The sequence below is a fragment of the Desmodus rotundus genome, chromosome 12 (assembly GCF_022682495.2).
Source record: "Desmodus rotundus isolate HL8 chromosome 12, HLdesRot8A.1, whole genome shotgun sequence".
In the NCBI taxonomy this organism is placed as follows: Eukaryota; Metazoa; Chordata; class Mammalia; order Chiroptera; family Phyllostomidae; genus Desmodus; species Desmodus rotundus.
Window position 1 is genome coordinate 36,838,280 of NC_071398.1, and position 20,493 is coordinate 36,858,772.

General features: G+C 40.0%; 1 protein-coding gene across 10 annotated transcripts in view; it reads left to right on the forward strand.

Moving 5' to 3' along the window:
- The window catches only part of SIPA1L3 (signal induced proliferation associated 1 like 3), a 226,640-nt gene that overhangs the window by 25,325 nt on the left and 180,822 nt on the right, over positions 1 to 20,493 (forward strand). For 2 of the 10 annotated variants that reach the window (XM_053914879.1, XM_053914885.1), the window contains exon 2: positions 494 to 696. The exons of the other annotated variants lie outside the window; for them this stretch is intronic. The gene's annotated coding sequence lies outside the window, so the exon portion shown is untranslated. The remainder of the gene's footprint in view (positions 1 to 493; positions 697 to 20,493) is intronic. 10 annotated transcript variants of the gene reach the window in all.

Consider the following 20,493-nt stretch of genomic DNA (forward strand, 5'->3'; position numbering starts at 1 on the left):
CAAGGACTCTCGGAAGCCTGGCAGACCACCCACTTCCTTGTCTCCTAGCCTAGGGCATTATTCCTCTCCTTCCATGTGAAACATCATCACGTTGCAATTAAGAACATGGGCCAGGTGGCCTGGGCTCAAAGCTCAACTAGCTGTGTGACCTTGGGTTTATCACTTCCCCTCTCAAGGCCTCAGTTTCTTCACCTGTAACATGTGGATGATAAAGGTTTCTACCTCAAGGGGCTATTAAGAGCAATAAATAAATTTACTTGAAAGTACTTAGTCTGAGCCTGATAGATAGTAAGCACTCAGGAAATACATAGGAAATATTAGTTATCATCATCTTTATTTGATTTTTCTTAAAGATTTATTTATTTTTAAAGAGAGGGGAAGGGAGGGAGAAAGTGAGGGAGAGAAACATTGATCGGTTGCCTCTCATACGCACCCCTTCTAACCCCGGCACATGCGCCAACCAAAACCAAACCGGTGACCCTTCACTTTACAGGACGACACCCAACAAACCGAGCTACACTGATCAAGGCTCCTTACCTTTACATTCCTTCCTGTGGCTGGAGAGCTCTGTAGTTCACGCTAGAACTTGGAAATAAAGAGCCTGGGATTCATCCCAGCTTCTCCACCAGCAGCTGGCTCTGGGACCTTGGCCAAGTGAATAATTTCTCTGGGAGCCTTGGTTTCTTCATCTGCAAGGTAGGGAGAATCACAGGCCGACAGGGCTCATTCATTGGATGTATGTGTGTTGTCTAAGGTTTGAGGTGATTATGGAAATTCAAAAGGTCCTAGGTATCTGGACTCAGTGCAGCCCTGGCTCGTGACTACACCCCATGAGTGTGAGCTGATGGTGCTGATGTTGGGAGCCACCTTGTCTGCTTCTCAAAGCCTGTATAAGGCTGATCTCTACATGGCATGGCACTTAGCTTGTTTCCTGCCAGCACACCAGCCATCGGCTAGACTGTGGGCTATGGAAGAGTAGTTCCCAGGTCTACCCCACCTATTCCCAGTGCGCTGGCATGCGGGGCCAAGTGGGACTGCAATAAAGCTCACCTTCATCAGGCTTCTTTTGTGAAAGACAGATCTGAAAAACAGCTTCTCAGGAAAATGTGTTTGTGGCTGGGCATTGGGATCACCCAGGGAATCTCATTTACATCTGGATTCTCTGGTCACACTCCTTAAGTGTCTATTTGGGCAGGTGTCATGGATGGTCATCAGCTAGTTTGGCTGCCTAATAACCAAGCATTCACCGTTCTTTTGGAGCTTTCCTTTTGGGAACTGCTTTTCCACTCCCTACTGCACGTACAACACTGATTACTCTAGACACTGAGGATGTGGCGGTGAATTAGCCCTGCCCTTGAAAATGGTGATATAACAGCGTAGTCACTCATTGCTTAACCACAGGGGTGCATCTGAGAAATGTGTCCTTAGGCAGTTTGTCATGCGAACATCATACAGTGCTCTTACACTGACCTAGGTGGTACAGCTCACTACACACATAGGCTTTGTGGTATAACCTATTGCTCCTAGGCTGTAAGCTTGCACAGCATGTTACTATATTGAATACTATAGACAATTGTAACACAATGGTCTTTGTGTAGCTATATCTAAACATAGAAAAGGCACAGTAAAAAATATGGTATAAAAAATTTAAAAATGGAACACCTGTGTAAGACACTTACCATGAGTGGAACTTGCAGGACTGGAAGCTGCTCTGGGTGAGTCAGTGAGTGGGTGCTGAGTGAGTATGAGGCCTGGGACATCACTGTCCACCACCACAGGCGTTATAAACAGTTAGTTAGGCAAAATCTTCTCACTGTGGCTGCCCAGCATCACAAGAGAGCATCTTACCACATATTGCTAATCCAGGAAAAGATTAAAATTCAAAATTCCAAGTATAGTTTCTACTGAATGTTACCACTTCCACACCATCATAAAGTCAAAAAATGCTAAGTCAAACCATTTTAAGTTGGGAATTGTATAATACAGTAGTGTTTTTGAATCCTAGAATTTGTATTTTCAGAGTTGTCCACAAATGATTTCTATGTATCAGATGTTTGAGAACCACTTTGCTAGACTTTTCTAAGTTCTGGTTCTTAGACGTAAGTGAGCAACAGACTTGCATCTATTTGTTAAAAATGTAGAGGCTCTACTCCAAACTGATGAAGATTGTCATTTGGGGCCTGATTTCCTGAGTTTTGAGTAATGTCCTGGGTGATTAGATGCACATCTGATAAAAGTGCAAGGATCATGCCCAGGCCAAGGTGTTACCCATAGAGGGGGCCCCAGGGTCTTTCTCAAATGAATGAAAGTGGAATTTGAGCCTAGATCTTCTTTGGAAAATCATTTCTTTCCCAGCCATGTGCATTGCATCTTGTTTTAGGAGACATTTGGTAGATATGGGAGCTTTATTAGATGTAATGGTTTAACCAGTGTGTAGCCCCTCAAGTTTGGAAACAGCAAGATATAGTTCATGCTGAAAAGTTGCATCAGATTCAGAACGAAGGCTGCTCTTGAAGAATTTTGAATAGTAATGGAAATGTTCAGGAGGATAATTATTCACTGATTTAGTTCGAGGTAATTTATGGTGAATGCTTTGCGTGTGTGATACACATGTGTACCCGTAGTTACTTAGAGGTGAAGGAAGGGCCACTGCCCTTTTACTAGGGTGAATAGGAATCTTTTGAGTTGACCCATTGGGCTAGAAAATCCTTTTTAAATACTGCCTTGTAGCAGTTTTGCTTTTAAGGCCCCAGAGCTGAGGGTAAGCTGGTGTGGGGCCTGACTGACGTGCCCTGTTCACTCTGACCCCAGGCACATTTGACTTTGCGGCTCATGGTCCGAATCTCCCTCCCCCCACCCCATCCCTGAGGACTTGTACCTTATGCTGGGTTCCTGTAGCTCAGCCACCACAATTTAAGGCATGGGTTGGCCAGAATTACTCAAATTTAAAGTGATCTTCAAATATTTTTGTTTGTGTCCCCTCAGAAAAACTTTGATAAACCTCACTCCTTATACATTGTAAAGCTAACATCTATAATAATTTTTTGGTACCTTTAAAATGTTCTTATTTGTGGGAGAAAGAGAATAGTCCATATTTTTAAAGATGAAGTTAGATGAAGGTGGACTCTAGTGGAAATAAATATTTTATGATACAGTTAGATAAAACAAAGCCCACAGAATCTGAAATAAATCATAAATTTTTTCCTGGGAATTTTTTTCTGGTACATTTAAGAAAATTTGATGGTCCTGTGAAACATGTCTTTTACAAAAATCAGGGTCATTTAATCTATACTGCTCTGACTGTTCTGAATTCAGGGGAGCTCAACATGAACCAGAATACCCTGTTTTTAAAACTAAAGTTTGCATTTATCAGAAGGATGTATAAGTCAGGGAGGACAGGCAAGTAGAGGGGCTTAAGGAGCTTTATTATTCATTAAAGACTACTTCTCTGAAACCAGTATTTTGATTCATTCTGTCGTTTAGAGTCCCAGAGGTTCACACACCCCCTGGGCAGTGCTCCTTGGGAAGAGAGGTGGGTGGTGGTACAGGGAGGAGCGGGCAGTTGAGAAGGCAGTATGGATCACAGCCAGATCAGTTTTAGGAAGGGAATTTGTGGAAATTGAGGATCTTACCATGGCTTCTCTTAAAAACATTTGTGTTGTATCCATTGAACCTGAGCCGAGGGTGGGGGTGGGAGGGTGGATAAGCACATCCAAGCCTAAAGACTGTCAGCTTCAAGAATCTGGCTGTTTTGTTTTGGTTTTTTTCTTACAGAGCAGGAAGTCCAGAAGTAGGTAAGGTGTTACAGAGGTAATTCACTGATTCATCACCACCCCCATCATTGCTGACCCAGTTTCTCTCATCTCCCGGCTTTATAGACTTTCTCCTCCTGTGTGCAGGGTTAGGATCTGCTTAAAAAACAGTTATTAATTTCTTCAATCTCTTTTCTTTTCGGTTAGTCTAACTAAAGATTTGTTTGCTTTGTTGGTCTCTTCAACAAGAACCAACTTTTAGTTTAATTGACTTTTCTTTATTGTTAGCTTTTTATTTCATTGATTTCTTCTCTTTCCTTTAATATTTTCTTCTTGTTCTGACTTTAGTTTGCTCTTCAAGTGAACGCTTAAGTTATTGATTTGAAATCTTTCTTTTCTAACATAGGCATTTAAAGCAATAAATTTACTTCTTAATACTGCTTTAACTGCATCCCATAAATTTTGATATGTTGTGTTTTTGTTTCATCCAGTTCAAAATATTTTCTACTTTACTTGTAATTTCTTCTGTGACTCATGAGCTATTTAAAAGTATCTTGGTTAGCCCTGGCTGTGGTGGCTCAGTGGATTGAGCACCAGTGTACAAACCTAAGGGTTGCCGGTTCAATTACCATTCAGAGCACATGCTTGGGTAGCAGGCCGGGTCCCCAGTTGGGGGCACACGAGAGTCAACCACACATTGATGTTTCTCTCCCTTTTTCTCCCTCCCCTCCCCTCTCTCTAAAAATAAATAAATAAATCTTAAAAAATAAATAAAAGTATCTTGTTTAATCCCAAATTTGCTACATGAGGCCACCCTACCAAGACTGGGAGTCATAGCAGATCTGGCTAATATGTAGAAACCAACACAAAGAGGCAGCCAAAAGGGGGAGGCAAAGAAACATGTCCCAAATGAAAGAACAGGGGAAAATCTCAAAAAAGAAGAGCTAAATGAAATGGAGGCAAGCAATTTACCAAGAGTTCAAAAGAATAGTTATAAGGGTGTTGAAGGAATTGAGCGAGAACTACATGAAAAAGGACATAGAAACCATAAAAAAGAGCCAGTCAGAAATGAAGAATACAATAAACGAAATGAAGAATACACTAGAAGGAATAAACAGTAGGTTGGGTGAAGCAGAGGATCGAATCAGTGATTTTGAAGACAAGGTAGCAGAAAACACCCAATCAGACCAGCAAAAAGAAAAAAGAATTTTTTAAATAAGGAAAGTTTAGTAGACTCCTGGGATAACATCAGGTGTAATGACATCCACATCATAGGGTACCAGGAGAAGAGAGCAAGCAAGGGATCAAGAATCTATTTGAGGAAATATTGATGGAAAATTTCCCTAACCTCGTGAGGAAAAATAACATACCAGTCGAGGAAGAGTCCCAAACAAGGTGAACCCAAATCGGCCCACACCAAGGCACATCACAATTAAACGCCAAAGGTTAAAGACAAAAAGAGAGCAAGGGAACGACAGTTACCTACAAGGGAACTCCCATGAGACTGTCTTCTGATTTCTCAACAGAAACATTTCAGGCCAGAAGGGATTGGCGTGAAATATTTGAAGTGATGAAAAGCAAGTGCCTACAACCAAGACTACTTTACCCAGCAAGGCTATCATTTAAAATAATAGAAGAAGAAATAAAGAGCTTCCAAGTTAAGAAAAAGCTTAAAAAGTTTGTTACTACCTAATCAGTATTAAAAGAAATATGTTAACCACCAAACCAGTATTATAAGAAATGTTAAAGGGCCTTCTTGAAGAAGGTGGAGTGAGGGTGGGAGGAGGGAGAGGAGAGAAACAGGTATGTATTTATTGCCATTTTATTCTTACCTGTTAAAAATTGCTTTAGCCCTGGCTGTTGTAGCTCAGTAGATTGAGCACGGGCTGTGAACCAAAGGGTTGCCAGTTCAATTCCCAGTCAGGGCATGTGCCTGGGTTGCGGAGCAGGTCCCCAGTGGGGGCCATGTGGGAGGCAACCACACATTGATATTTCTCTCCCTCTCTTTCTCCCTCCCTCCCCCTCTCTCTAAATGTAAATAAATAACAATTGAAAACATATTTTTAAAAATCACTTTAAATGCAAGTGGTTTAAATGTTTCAACCAAAAACACAGGATAGTTGAAATGGATAAGAAAACAAGATGCATATATATTATGTCTATAAGAGACTCACCTCAGAAAAAAGATAACCTACAGACTAAAAATAAAGGGATGGAAAAAGATATTTCATGCAAGTGGAAAGGGGACGAAAAGCTTGGGTAGAAATACTTGTACCTGACAAAATGGACTTTAAAACAAAGGCTATAGTACAAGACAAAGAAAGACACTACATAATGATAAAGGGAACAATCCAACCAGAAGATATAACCCTTGTAAACATTTACGCAAATCTTGATGAACATAAAGGGAGAGATCAACATTAATATGGTCACAGTAGGGGAAGTTAATATGCCACTGATATCTGTGGGTAGATCTTCCAGACAGAAAATCAACATCAACAAGGAAACAGTAGCCTTAAATGACACACTAGATCAGATGGAGTTAATTGATATCTTCAGAGCATTTTACCCCAGAGCAACAGAATATACATTCTGTTCAAGTGCACATGGAACATTTTTCTAGGATAGACCACATGTTAGGACACAACAAGTTTCAATAAATATAAGAAGATTGAAATTATATTAAGCATCTTCTCTTACCATAATGGTATGAAACTAGAAATCAATCACAAGAAAAGAAATGAAAAACACACGAAGACATAGAGGCTGAATGACATGTTACTAAACAGTGAATGAGTTAACAATTGGGATCCAGGAAGAAATCAAAAGATACCTTGAAACCAATGAAAGTGAGAAACAACAATCCAAAATCTGGGACGCAGTGAAAGCAGTCCTAAGGAGGAAATTCATAACATTAGAGGCCTACCTGAAGAAACAAGAAAATCTCAAATAAACAATTCAACTTTACACTTAAAGGAATTAGAAAAAGAACAGCAAAGAAAGTCCAAAGTGGGTAGAAGAAAGAAAATAAAAGATCAAAGCAGAAATAAATGAAATACAGTAAAAAAAAATGATAGAAAAGATCAATGAAATTAAGAGCTGGTTCTTTGAATAGATAAACAAGACTGACAAACCTTTAACAAGACTCATCAAGGAAAAAAAGAGAGGACCAAATAAATAAAATTAAAAATGAAAGAGGAGAAGTAACAACTGACTCCAGAAATATAAGAGATTGTAAAAGAAAATATTACAAACAACTATATGCTAACAAACTAGACAAAAATGGGCCAATTCCTAGAAGTATATGTACAGTCTCCTAAAACTGAGTCAGGGAGAATCAGAGAATTGAATAGACAGATCACACTTAGTGAAGTTGAAACAGTAATCAAAAAATTCCCAACAAACAAAAGTTCTAGACTGGATGGCTTCACAGAAGAATTTTCCAAACATTCAAAAAACAACTAATACCTATCTTTCTCAAATTATTCCAAAAAGTTAAGAGGAGGGAAGACTGCCAAGCTTATTTTATGAGGCCAGCATTATCCTAATTCAAAACCATCTTAAGACATTACAAAGAATGAAAATTATAGACCAATATCCCGGATGAACATAGATGCTAAAATCCTCAACAAAATTCTAGCAAACCAGATCCAGCAATACATTCAAAAGATCATACACTATGATCAAGTGAGATTTATTCCTGGGATGCAAGACTGGTACAATGTCTGCAAATCAATAAATGTGATACACCACACAAATAGAATGAAGGATAAAAATCACATGATCATATCAGTAGATGCAGAAAAGTATTTGATAAAATCCAGCATCCATTTATATAAAAACTTTCAGCAAAGTGAGAATAGAGGGAACATACCTCAACACAATAAATGCTGTATATATGGCAGTCCCATAGCCAACACCATATTCAGTGTTTGGAAAGTAAAAGCATTTAAGATCAGGAACAAGCTAGGAATGTTCATTTTCACCACTCTAAGTCAACATAGTACTGGAAGTCCTTGCCACAGCAATCAGGCAAGAAGAAATAAAAGGCATCCAAATTGGAAAGAAAGAAAACTCATTATTTTCAGATGATGTGATACTGTATAGAGAGAACCCCCCAAATTCCACCAAAAAGCTACTAGAACTGCCCTGGCCAGTGCGACTCAGTTAGTTGGACCATCCTCCCATAGCCGAAGGTTTGTGGGTTTGATTCCAGTCAGGGCACGTGCCTGTGTTGTGGGTTTGATTCCCAGTCCAGGTGCTTATGGTAGGCAGCCAATTGATGCCTCTCTTTCACGTCAGTGTTTCTCTCTCCTGTCCTTTCTCTCTAAAAAAGCAATGAAAAAATGCCCTCAGGTGAAGATTTAAAAAAACCCAAACTACTGCAACTGATAAATGAATTTAGTAAAATAGCAGGATACAAAATATCTAGACATCAGTTGCATTTCTGTACACCAATAATGAACTATCAGAAAGGGAAACTAAGAAAACAATCTCACTCACAACTGCATCAAAAAAAAAACAACCCTAGGAATAAATTTAATTATTGATTTTAGAGAGGATAGGGTAGGGTTGTTCCACTTATTTATGCATTCATTGGTTGATTCTTGTATGTGCCCTCTCTGAGGGTTGCAGCCACAACCATGGCATATTGGGTCAGTGTTCTAACCCGCTTAGCCGCCTGATCCAGGTCCCACAAATAAATTTAACCAAGGATGTGAAAGACCTGTACTCAGAAAATTCTGAGACGCTGGAGGAAGAAATTGAAGAAACAAGTATGTGGAAGCAGATAGAATGAGAATATCATTAAAATGTCTGTACTACTCAAAGCAGTCGATAGGTGTGATGCAATTCCTATCAAGACACCAATGGCGTATTTCACAGAACTAGAATAGTCCAAAATTTTATATGGAACCGGAAAAGACCCTGAATAGCCACAGCAATCTGGAGAAACAGGAACAAAGTTAGAGAAGTAATGCTACCTGATACTAAAGTATACAACAAGGCCATAGTAATCAAAACATCATGGTACTGGCATTAAAAACAGACGAAGATAAGTGGAACAGAATAGAGAGTCCAAGAAGGAAGCCTACTTTGTTATGGTCCACTAATATTTGACAAAGAAGGCAAGAACATAAAATGGTGTAAAGACAGTCTATTCAGTGAATGATGTTGGACCAATATGTGCAAAGAAGTGAAACAAGACCACTTTCTTACACCATAATAAGAATAAGCTCAAAATGGATAAAAGACTTAAATGTAAGGTGTGAAACCATATAAATTCTAGAAGAAAACATTGGCAGTAAAAGTTCAGACATTTCTCATATTATTTTTTTCTGATACATCTCTTTGGGCAAGGGAAACAAAAGACAAATGGGACTACATCAAACTAAAAAGTTTTTGCACTGCAAAGGAAACCATCAAAACATATTTGCCAATGATATACCTGATAAGAGGTTAATATCCAAAATTTATAAAGGACTTATAAAACTCAATGCCAGAAAAGTAAAATCCTATTTAAAAATGGGCAAAGAACCTGAGTAGACATTTCTCTAAAAAGGACATACAGATGTCTATCTAATAGACATATGAAAACATGCTCAATGTCATTATTCATCAGTGAAATGCAAATTAAAGCCACAATAGAATATTGCCTCAGTGGCTGTCAGAATGGCTGTCATCAATAAACCAACAAACAAGTGTCGGTGAGGATGTGGAGAAAAGGGAACTCTCATGCACTGTTAGTGGGAATGCAGATTGGTGCCAACACTGTGGAAAGCGGTATGGAATTTCCTCAAAAAATTTAAAACAGAATTGTGTGATGACCCAGTGATTCCTCTTCTGGGAACAGATCTGAAGAAACCCAAAACAGCGTTATTTGCAACAGCGCAAGTGCCCATCAGTAGATGTATGGGTAAAAAAGCTCTGATATGTTTACACACGGGAATACTACCAAGTGGTAAAAAGGAAGGAAATCTTACCCTTTGCAACAACATGGATGGATCAGGAGAGTATTGTGCTAAGTGAAATAAGCCAGTCAGAGAAAGACATATATGCCGTATGATTTTACATGTACATGGAAACTAAAGAAGCAAGTAAACTAAAAAACAAAATAGAAACAGACTGATAGATATGGAGAACAGACTGACAGCTGTCAGATGGGATCTGGGTGAATAAGGTGAAGCAATTAAGCAAAAAAAAAAAAAAATCAGACAAGTGTATGCCGATTACCAGAGGGAAAATGCGAAGTGGGGAGGTAGGAGATGGTAAATGGGGGATAAACGGTGATAGAAGGGAAACTTGGGTTGGTGAACACACAATACAATATACAGATGATTTATTACAGGGTTGTACCCCTGAAACCTATATAATTTTATTAACAATTGTCACCTCAATAAATTCAATTTAAAAATAAGAATGTAAAATGATAACCCATAGAATGAGAGAATATACTTGCAAATCATATACCTCATAAAGTACATGTATCATGAATATACAAAGAACTCTTTCAACAGTGTAAAAAGAAATTAACCCTATTTAAAAGGGGCGCATGCATATTTCTCCAAAAAAGTTATGCAAATGGCGTATAAGCATATGAAAACATACTTAATATCATTAGTCATTATGGTAATGCTAATCAAAACCACAGTGAGATTTTACTTCACACTAACTAGGATAGCTGTAACTAAAAAGATGGACAATACCAAGTATTGGCAAGGATATGGGGAAATTGGAACCCTCATGCATAGCTGGTGGGATTGTAAAGTGTCGTAGCTACTTGAGAAATCAGTTCGGTGGTTACACATAGGGTTACCATATGACTCAACAATTCCCCCACTAGGTATATACCCCAAAGAGATACAAACATGTCCACACGATAACCTGTACACAGATGTTCACAGCAGCATTTTTCATAATTGTCAGAAAGCTGAAACAACCCAAAATTCAGGTACAGTGTCTGGCAGAAGTAACGCCTGCTTGAGTGTGATTGGTAGGGTAATAATATGGGTCTTACAATTTATAGTTTTAATTTGAACAATTCACTTAAAATCTCATATTGTGTGTTTGAGTGTGATATTATTGTGTTACAGAATTACAGGCTATGATTTTGTAATAAAAAAGGGGCGTTATTTGTGCTGGGCCCTTTATATACACAATACTACATTATTTTGCCATAGTAGGGAATGAAGTACTGATCTGTACTATACAATGACGAACCTTGAAAACATGCAAAATAAAAGAAACCAGAAACAAAAAACCATATATTGTCTGATTCTGTGTACATGAAATGTTCACAGTAAGCAAATCCATAGAAGGTATATGAGTGTTTGCCTACGACAGGAGAAGTGATTGCTTTTATTGATTTATTTCTGGGGTGATGAAAGCTTTCTAAATTTAGATTGTGGTTGATTGGTTGAACAGCTTTGTCAATATACTAAAAACCATCGAATGATACACTTTGTAAGAGTGAATATTCATGTTTGATGTGATTATTGGTAGGTTTAGATTAACAGCTGCCATTTTACTATTTGTTTTCAATATGTCTTGTGTCTTTTCCTTCATTATAACCTTCTTTCTGGTAAGTACATATTTTCCAGCGTTTTATTTTAATTCCTTTGAGTTTTTAAAAACTTTTTCCTGTTATTTTCTTAGTGGGTCTCCAGGGATTATAATATGCATCTTCTTATTTATCACCGTCTATTTCAGATTAACACTAAAACTTAGTTCCAGTTCAACGAAGACAAAAGAAATATAGAAACTTTGCTCTACAATAACTTTATTTTCTTCTTCTTTTGCTATTATTGCCAAGTATATATTTAAGCCTTACCCGAGGATATGTCCATCAATTTGAGAGAGAGAGAAACATTGATGTGAGAGAGAAACATCAATTATTTTTGCCTCCCATACGCACCCCAACCTTTCGGTAATATTGAGACATGCTCCAACCGAGCCGCCCTGCAAGGGCACTGAGTATATTTTTATTTTATGTTACAGGCCCCACAGTAGTTTTACAATTGTTCATGAAATCTTACATTTTTAAATCAGGAGAAGAAAAAAAAATCACGAGTCTTTTTTATTTACTAATGTATTTACCTTCTCTGCTGTTATATGTTTTTTCTTGCCATTTGGAGTGACCATATGGTGACATAAGGAATCAGTATCATAGGTTCTTTCAGCCTAAAGGACTTCCTATAGCATTTTTTGCAAACCATGTCTGGTAACAGTGAGTTCTCTTAGCTTTCCTCTGGGAATGCCTATACCTCACCTCAATTTTTTGAAGGATAGTTTTTTTTTTTTAATAAATATTTTAAATAAATATTGTTCTATTACAGTTGTCACAATTATTCCCCCTTTACCCTTCTCCGCTCATCCCACCTCCCGCTCCCACAGACAGTCCCCACCCTGTTGTCTATGTCATTGACATGTCATACATGTTCCTTGACTATGCAATTCTTGTTTGATAGGATTTTTTTTTTCCTTTTAGCCTTTGGAATATGTTACCTGGTGCATTTTGGCCTCTGTTTTTAGTGGGAAAAGAACTGTTGGTTACATTGATGCTTCTTGTGCATAATCTGTTTTTATCTTTCAACATCTTGACTATGTTATATCTAAGTGTGGATCTCTTTTTATCTTATGTAGAGTTTATTGGACTTCGTGGACTTGTAGACTGATGTTTTTCATCAGATCTGGGATGTTTCCAGCTATTTATTCAGATTTCTTTTTCTGCCCTTTCTCCTCTTTCTGGGACTTCCACTCTGCTTATGCTGATATCCCACATGTCTTTTTTTTTTTTTCTTTTTTTAATTTGATGTTTTTTAATTATTTTATTGTTCAATTACAGTTGTCTGCATTTCCCCCCCCCCCCCCCCACTGCAGCCAAACCTCCCTCCCTCCCTTGCTTCCACCCTCCCCCTTGGTTTTGTCCATGTGTCCTTTATAGTAGTTCCTGAAAACCCTTCCCCCCATTATCCCCTCCCACTTCCCCTCTGGTTACTGGCAGATTGTTCTTCATTTCAATGTCTCTGGTTATATATTGCTTGCTTTTTTCTTTTGTTGATTATGTTCCAGTTAAAGGTGAGATCATATGGTATTCCTCTCTCACCGCCTGGCTTATTTCACTTGGCACAATGCTCTCCAGTTCCATCTGTGCTGTTGCAAAGGGTAGGAGCTCCTTCTTTCTCTCTGCTGTGTAGAATTCCATTGTGTAAATATACCATAGTTTTTTGATCCACTCATTTACTGATGGGCACTCAGGTTGCTTCCAGCACTTGGCTATTGTAAATTGTGTTGCTGTGAACATTGGGGTGCATAGGTTCTTTTGGATTGGTGTTTCAGGGTTCTTAGGATATAATCCCAGCAGTAGAATTGCTGGGTCAAAAGGCAGTTCCATTTTTAGTTTTCTGATGAAATTCCATATTGTTTTCCACAGTGGCTGCACCAGTCTGCATTCCCACCAACAATGCACTAGGGTTCTCTTTTCTCCATAACCTCTCCAACACTTGTTTGTTGATTTGTTTATGTTGGCCACTCTGACTGGTGTGAAGTGGTATCTCATTGTGGTTTTGATTGCATCTCTCTGATGGCTAGTGATGCTGAGCATCTTTTCATATGTCTCAGGACCCTCTGTATGTCCTCCTTGGAGAAGTGTCTGTTCAAGTCTTTTGCCTATTTTTCAATTGGGTTGTTTGTCTTCCTGGAGTGGAGTCGCGTGAGTTCTTTCTATATTTTGGAGATCAAACCCTTGTCTAAGGTATCATTGGCAGATATGTTTTCCCATACTGTTGGTTCTCTTTTCATTTTATTGCTGTTTTCTTTAGCCATGCAAAAGCTTTTTAACTGTGTGAGGTCCCATTTGTTTATTCTTTCCTTTATGTCCCTCACTTTAGGGGACATGTCTGTGAGGATGTTGCTGCATGGAACGTCTGAGATTTTCCTGCCGATGTTCTCCTCCAGGACTTTTGTGGTGTCACGACTTATATTTAAGTCTTTAATCCACCTTGAATTTATTTTTGTGTATGGTGTAAATTGGTGATTGAAGGTTTTGTTTTTTGCACGTAGCTGTCCAGATCTCCCAACACCATCTGTTGAAGAGGCTATTTTTGGTCCATTTTATGCTGCTTCTCCCTTTGTCAAATATTAATTGACCATGGAGACTTGAGTTTATTTCTGGGCTCTCTATTCTGTTCCATTGGTCTATGTGTCTGTTCTTATGCCAGCACCAAACTGTTTGGATTACAGTGGCCTTGTAATACAGTTTGTGATATCCCACGCGTCTTAAAGAGTCTGTTTATCTTTATTCATTTTTTTTCTGTTTCAGATTGAATAAGTTTTGTTGATCTGTCTTTAAGCTCACAGGTTTTTTTCTTCTGCCATTTCAAATTTGATGTTGAACCCCTCTAGTGAACGTTTTACTTCAAGTATTATCATGTGCAACTTAAGAATTTCCTTTTTAAAATTTTTTTCTATTTCTTTATTGTGTCTAATTCTTTAAACATGATTTCCTTTAGCTTGTAAACATATTTACAGAGCTATTTGAAGTCTCTGCTAAGTCTACCTTCTGGCCCCTATCAACCCCTCTCAGGTAATTTCTATTAACTGCTCTTCCTGAGAAGAGATCACACTGTGTCTCTGTGTCACGGTTTTTGTTGTTGTTGAAAACTGCACACTTTAGATCATGTATTGTAGCAGCTACGGGTTCGGATTCCTCCCTCCCCAGGCCTTTGTTTGTTGTTGTCTTTTTTAAAGTATTGTTCTGTGTTGTTTGTTTGTTTAATGACCCAACTGGGCCAATTCTTTGGAGTTTCTCTCATTCCTGTGGTGTGGAGACCAAAGTCGCTGATCTTATCTTTTAAAAAACAAACAAAACTTGTCTTAATTTACTAGGGGTTGCCCTTGGTTCAGTGTGGTTTAGTGGTCAGCTAATGCTTGACCAGAGGTTGTGCGGAAAATATGAGCCAATAAGGATCTGTGTGGGGGCTGGGGAATATTTTCAAAATTAAAGCAGTTTATGAACCCGCCACAGCTGTTGCTTTCTGCCTGGCCATACGATCTCTTCGTTGCACGTTCCTGAGGCCTCACGTCCAGCCAGGGATGTGTGGATAGCTAGGGCCCTTTCCAGTCTCTGTGGATCTTGTATGCATCCTTGTGTATCAGTTTTATTGCTGATTGTTGGGAGAAGGAATAGTCTGAGTTCCTCATTTCTCCATTCCAGAGGTCGTGTTGGCAGTTTTGACTTTTGATTTTTCTCTTCAGCTTATGTCTTAACAAACCCAAAAGTATTGTATTTACAAATGTTAAACATGTAACCCTGACTGTACATTGTGATCTACTGGGGAACTTTAAAAGTTTGGTTTTATGTCTTTTTTTTTGTTTATTACATTTTACTTTTTATTATGAACAAATTGCAAACATATAGAAGTAGAACATATATTATTACCTGTCATGACCAATCTTGCCTCATTTATCTTCTGACTTCACCTGCCCCCTGCCCATTATTTGGAAGCAAGTATTACACATTATATCGTTTCACCCACAAATATTTCACTAGGATGTTCTAAAAGGAAAAGGTCTCTTTTTATTTTTAATTTTTTTATGCATGCCCAAGAGTACATTTTTATCGATTTTAGAGAGAGAGGAAGTGGGGGGGGAGAGAGAAACATCGATATGAGAAACATTGGTTGGCTGCCTCCCATACGTGTCCTGACCAGGGATCAAACCTGCAACATGGGTGTGTGCCCTGATGGGGAATCGGACCTGTGACCTCTCAGTGCACAGGACAACACTCCAACCAACCAAGCCATACCACCCAGGGCTTCTTTACTTTTATATTTTTATTTTATTAAAGCAGTTTTATCAAGGTATAATTGACATACAGCATTATATTAGTTTCAGGTGTACAATACAGCTCAATATTTGTATACATTGTGAAAAGTCACCACGGTGTCTAGTTGACATCTGTCTCCATACATAGTTACAAATATTTAAGATCTACATTATTTACAATAGGCAAGATATAGAAATAGCATGTCTATCAACGAATGAGTAAAGAATGTATGGTATATATACACAGTGGAATATTATTCAGCCATAAAAACAGAGTCTTGCCATTGGCAACAACATAGATGGACTTCAAGGGCATTATAGTAAGTGAAAGAAGACAAATATCATATGATCTCACTTACATGTGGAATCTTAAAAAAAAAAAACTGAGCTCATAGATACAAAGAAAAACTAAATTCATAGATACAAAGAACAGATTGGTGGTTGCCAGGGGTGAGGGTGGGGGTGGGCAAAATGGGTAAAGGGGACCTAAAAGGTACAAACTTCCGATATAAAACACATAAGTTATGGGAATGTAATGTACAGCAACATGACTATAGTTAATAAGACTGTATTACATGTTTGAAAGTTACTAAAAGAATAGAAAGTTCTTAAAAGAGAAGATCTCTTTTTAAAAACATACCACAATACAATTCCTTAATATCATCACATAGACTTGGGGAACTTCGAAAAATCGGATGCCCCGTCCAGTAAAATCAGACTCTCTGGGCTGCAGTGTGGGCATCAGGATATATTGAAGTCCCCAGGAAACTGAGGCATGCAGCAGAGGATGAAAACCATGATTAGGTTTCTCTTTATCCTTTTCCAAAATTGTTCTTTCTTTCTAGTTTAAATGAGTAGAGTCAGAGTAGTGATAGGAAAGATTCTTTTTTTGAGGTTTGGGATTTTCCCTTTTCTAACATAGGATCTGTTTTTATGAACAATCAATGGATATTTTATAAAGACTGAATCTCACCTGTTTTTGGTAAAAAGAGTTTTATATTATAAACCTTGAAAACCAGGTTGCTAGTTTGTGTTATTCAAATGCTCTCTAGCCCTATTTTTGCTAACTTTATGTTACTCTCTTAAAAGGAGAGAGAGATTGTGTGTGTGTCCCACGGCGATTATGATTTTGTCAATTCTTGTATTTCTACTGGCTTTTGTTTTAAACATTTAAATTTATTTTTTGTTTGTAATTTTAGCCATGAAAAGTTGAGAAAACAAGCCTCAGACTGTCTTCTGTCCGCCCCTCAGTTTCTGCATTTCTAAATCCTTAATTGTAGTTGGAAAGTGTTCTGATGTCCGTGTCATCACATGTGTTTGGCGACATCGAGTGCCATTTTAGTCTTTTTGTAATAGGCCCTATCTCCCACGGGTCATGTTAGGGGCCCCACCTTCAACTGTGCCTTCAGTGTGTCTGGGTGTTGCCACCCCCGCCTCACCTGAAAAGCGCCTGCTGCATTTCTGATACTTGTGTGTGGGCTCTTTGGAGAAATGTGTACATTACGAGCAGCAAGCTGTGATTTAACACCTGATTTTCGCATGGCCTGGTGTGTGCTGGGCCAGCTCTCCACCCCCTCTGTTAGTAACATTTGGTATAGACACAGAGTCTTGCACCCTCCCCTGCTGTGTGGTCCACAGCTTGCCGTTTCTCCTGAAATAAATGCTAATTGGTTTTCAGTTGCACTTGGATTTTAATGCTGCCCATTGCAGCCCTTGGTCTGGAAACACTGATGTGTTTGAAGTAATGTTCCTTAGGAGGAGAAACCAGCATTGCAGGGAGCTGGCTGGCTCTGCCCCTCCCAGCTTGCCACAGTGGCCATGGGCCTGTGCCAGCCACATGCACCACCTTGCTCAGACTCAGTGAGAGATGCTTTGCAGAGACTTGCTCGTGATAACAAGGACAGGTTTGGACAGAGCTCCCTTTCCTCCACGAGTGTAGAGTGACAGGGCCTTGGTTCATGGGGGCTGGAGGAATGTCATTTGGTCAGCTTGGTGGGTCATGGACTCCTGATCTAGGACCCAGGAGCATTCCTGTGTCTTATGGACAGTTCCTGCAAGAGGACCACCTCCCTCTGCATTGCCTGCCTGGAGCCCCGGGAGGGAGAGGCTGGATTGTGTGGTGCCAGCCATCTGAGGTGGGGAGGTGATTTTGATCTGCCTCCGCCCTCCTCCAGTGTTTTCTTCTGCTCACAATACCGTCCAGGATTGTCCCACTCCAGGTCTGCCTCAGAGGCCTGCACCTGCTCAGCTGTTCTCTTTCGCTCTCATCTGCCTGGGCGTTGGGGCAGATGTCAGTCCTGCAGATGGAGAACCGGGGCACATGGAGGGCTCCGGACTTTTGTAGACCTGGGGGGTGGGGAACCATTCCCACAGGTGAGGATCATTGCAGTGGTTAGAAATATGTCCTCCCGAGGTAGACAGACCCAATACTTCCCACTGGCTAGGGAATTTGGTGCTCCACCAAATGGGCCTCTGGGCCTCAGTTTCCTCTTCACAGTGTTAGTTTGCCGGGGCTGCCATAACAAAGTACCACAAACTGGGTGGTTTAAACTACGTGTCCTGCAGTTCTGGAGGCCAGAAGTCTGAGATCAAGGCGTCTGCAGGGTCGGCTCCTTGTGACGGCCACGGAGCGAATCTGTTCCACATCTCTTTCTTAGCTTCTGGTGGTTTTCTGGCAGTCTGGGATTTCTTGGCTTCTGCCAGTTTACCTCAATCTCTGCCTTCATCTTCACACATTTTCCCCGTGTGCACGTCTGTGCCCATATGTGCCCTTCTTGTAAGCACACCAGTCATATTTGGATAAGGGGCTCACCTTATTCCAGTATAACCTCATTCTGACTTAAGTAATTACATCTGCAACAACCCTATTTCCAAGTATGATCACATTCTGAACTTCGGGGGGACATAACCCAGAACTGAAAAAAATAGCATTGATAATACACACTCTAGAAGTTGTTAGGTTATTAACTCATGTAACTCAGTTCCTATGACACAGTAAGTTCGCAGTAAATGTTACTCTTGTTAATGGGCTCTGATGACCTCATCTCGCACTGGGACTATTACAGTAGCCTTCTCGTAGGCTCACTGATTCTTTTCCTGTCCCCTCCGTTTTGTTGTCTGAAAATAAAAATGAAGTCACGTTATACCCCATATGTAAACCCTTCAGTGGTCTTACATCTAGCAGTGAGGAAATTAGGGTTGCAAGTAACAGAAAACCCAACCCAAACTGGCTTAACGAAATCGAGAAATTATTGGCTTTATGTAATTGAAGTCCAGGGTTAATCTGCTCCAGATGCAGCTTGATCCAGGGCTCAGGTAATGTTATCACCAATACTGAATTTTTCTTCTTAACCTCTCAGTTGGTTCCTTTGAGCTGTTTTTACTCGACACTTCTGACTCCAAATGTGTGGGGTTTTTTCCTCATACCAATGGTTCTTCAGCTCTCTGGACACTAACTGGGTGTCTTACAATGTAATTCAATTCTGACACTACTTGGAGTTAGCACAGGCCCACAGGTTCCAGTGCCCCGCCCCCCACCCCACCCCAGGTTTGATGATTTGCTAGAATAACTCAGAGAAGTCAGGAAAACACTTTTCTTACATTTACCCTTTATTATAAAGGATACAACTCGGGATCAGCTGAATGGAAGAGACGCATAGGGCAAAGTACAGGGGGAGAGGCAGAGAGTTGCCGTGACCTCTCTGAGCTTGCCATGCTCACAACACCTCTACGTGCTCTCCAGTCTGGAAGCTCTTCACAGTGGCTGTTTAGGGTTTTATGAGATTTTGTTTCGCGGAATGATTGATTAGCTCATTGACCATTGGTAATCAGCTCAATCGACAGCCCCTCTCCCCTCCTGTAGGTCCAGGGCTGGGACTGACAGATCTGACCCTTTAATCTTGCCTTGGTCTGTTGAGAGACCAGCCCCGGTCCTGAAGCTTTCTAAGAACCTCTCAGCCAAAAGTCACCTATTAGTATAAACTCAGGTGTGGTTGAAAGGGGCTTGTTATGAACAACACAAGATGTTCCTATGACCCCTTTTATTCAGGAAATTCCAAGAGTTTTAGAAGCTCTGTGTCAGTAACCAGGGACAAAACCCAAATATATGCAGTTCCGGTCTCAGGTTATTCTCTGGTAGTTACAAGATGATTCCAACAATTACAGCCTCGAATTACAAGGTTCAAGTCCAGTGGAAGAAGAGGGAGAGAGCCCTTTTGTGTCGGGGGGACCTCCTGCAAAAGTTCTGAAGTTCACTGTGCACCAGCTTAGGCCACGTGTGCAAGTGTGACCAGGGGAGGGCTGGAGGCTGTGGTGGGCAGTGAGGCCTGGGTCTGGGCCAGAGCTCCATTGACATCTCATGGCCTAAAAGTGGGGGTTATTAGGGCCCCAAGTGAAAGTAAGGGGTATTGTGGGAAGAGACAATGGATACCAGTGGGGAATAAATAACAACTGTTTACTAATATACTCCTGTACTTAAAATAACATTTAAAAATCCTTACTGTGGTCTGCAGGGTGCTACGATGCAGCCTCTACTAGCCAGTTTTTTCATTTAGTTTCTCAAACAAACTAAGCTTTTTTCCTCCCTCGGAGTCTTTGTATGTGCTTTTCCAAACTGTGCTTGAGATGCTTTTCCTGATGGCTTTTCTCCTAGCCATCTTCTTCTCATCCCTCAGATCCCAGCTTAATATCAGATCTGCTAAGAGGCCCTTCTGGACCGTCCTGAATCTAAACTTGGCCCCCTGTTCTCTTCCCTGGCAAACCTTCAGAGCAGTTATCATAATATTTAATTACATGGCACAGTTGCCTTGATGTGTTTAATGTCTGTCTGCCCCACTGGGCTGTTAAGTCCCAGGAGGTCAAGCCCAGGCCTGTTGTTTTTCTTCCTTTCACATCCCCAGTACATACTAGGTGCTTAAAA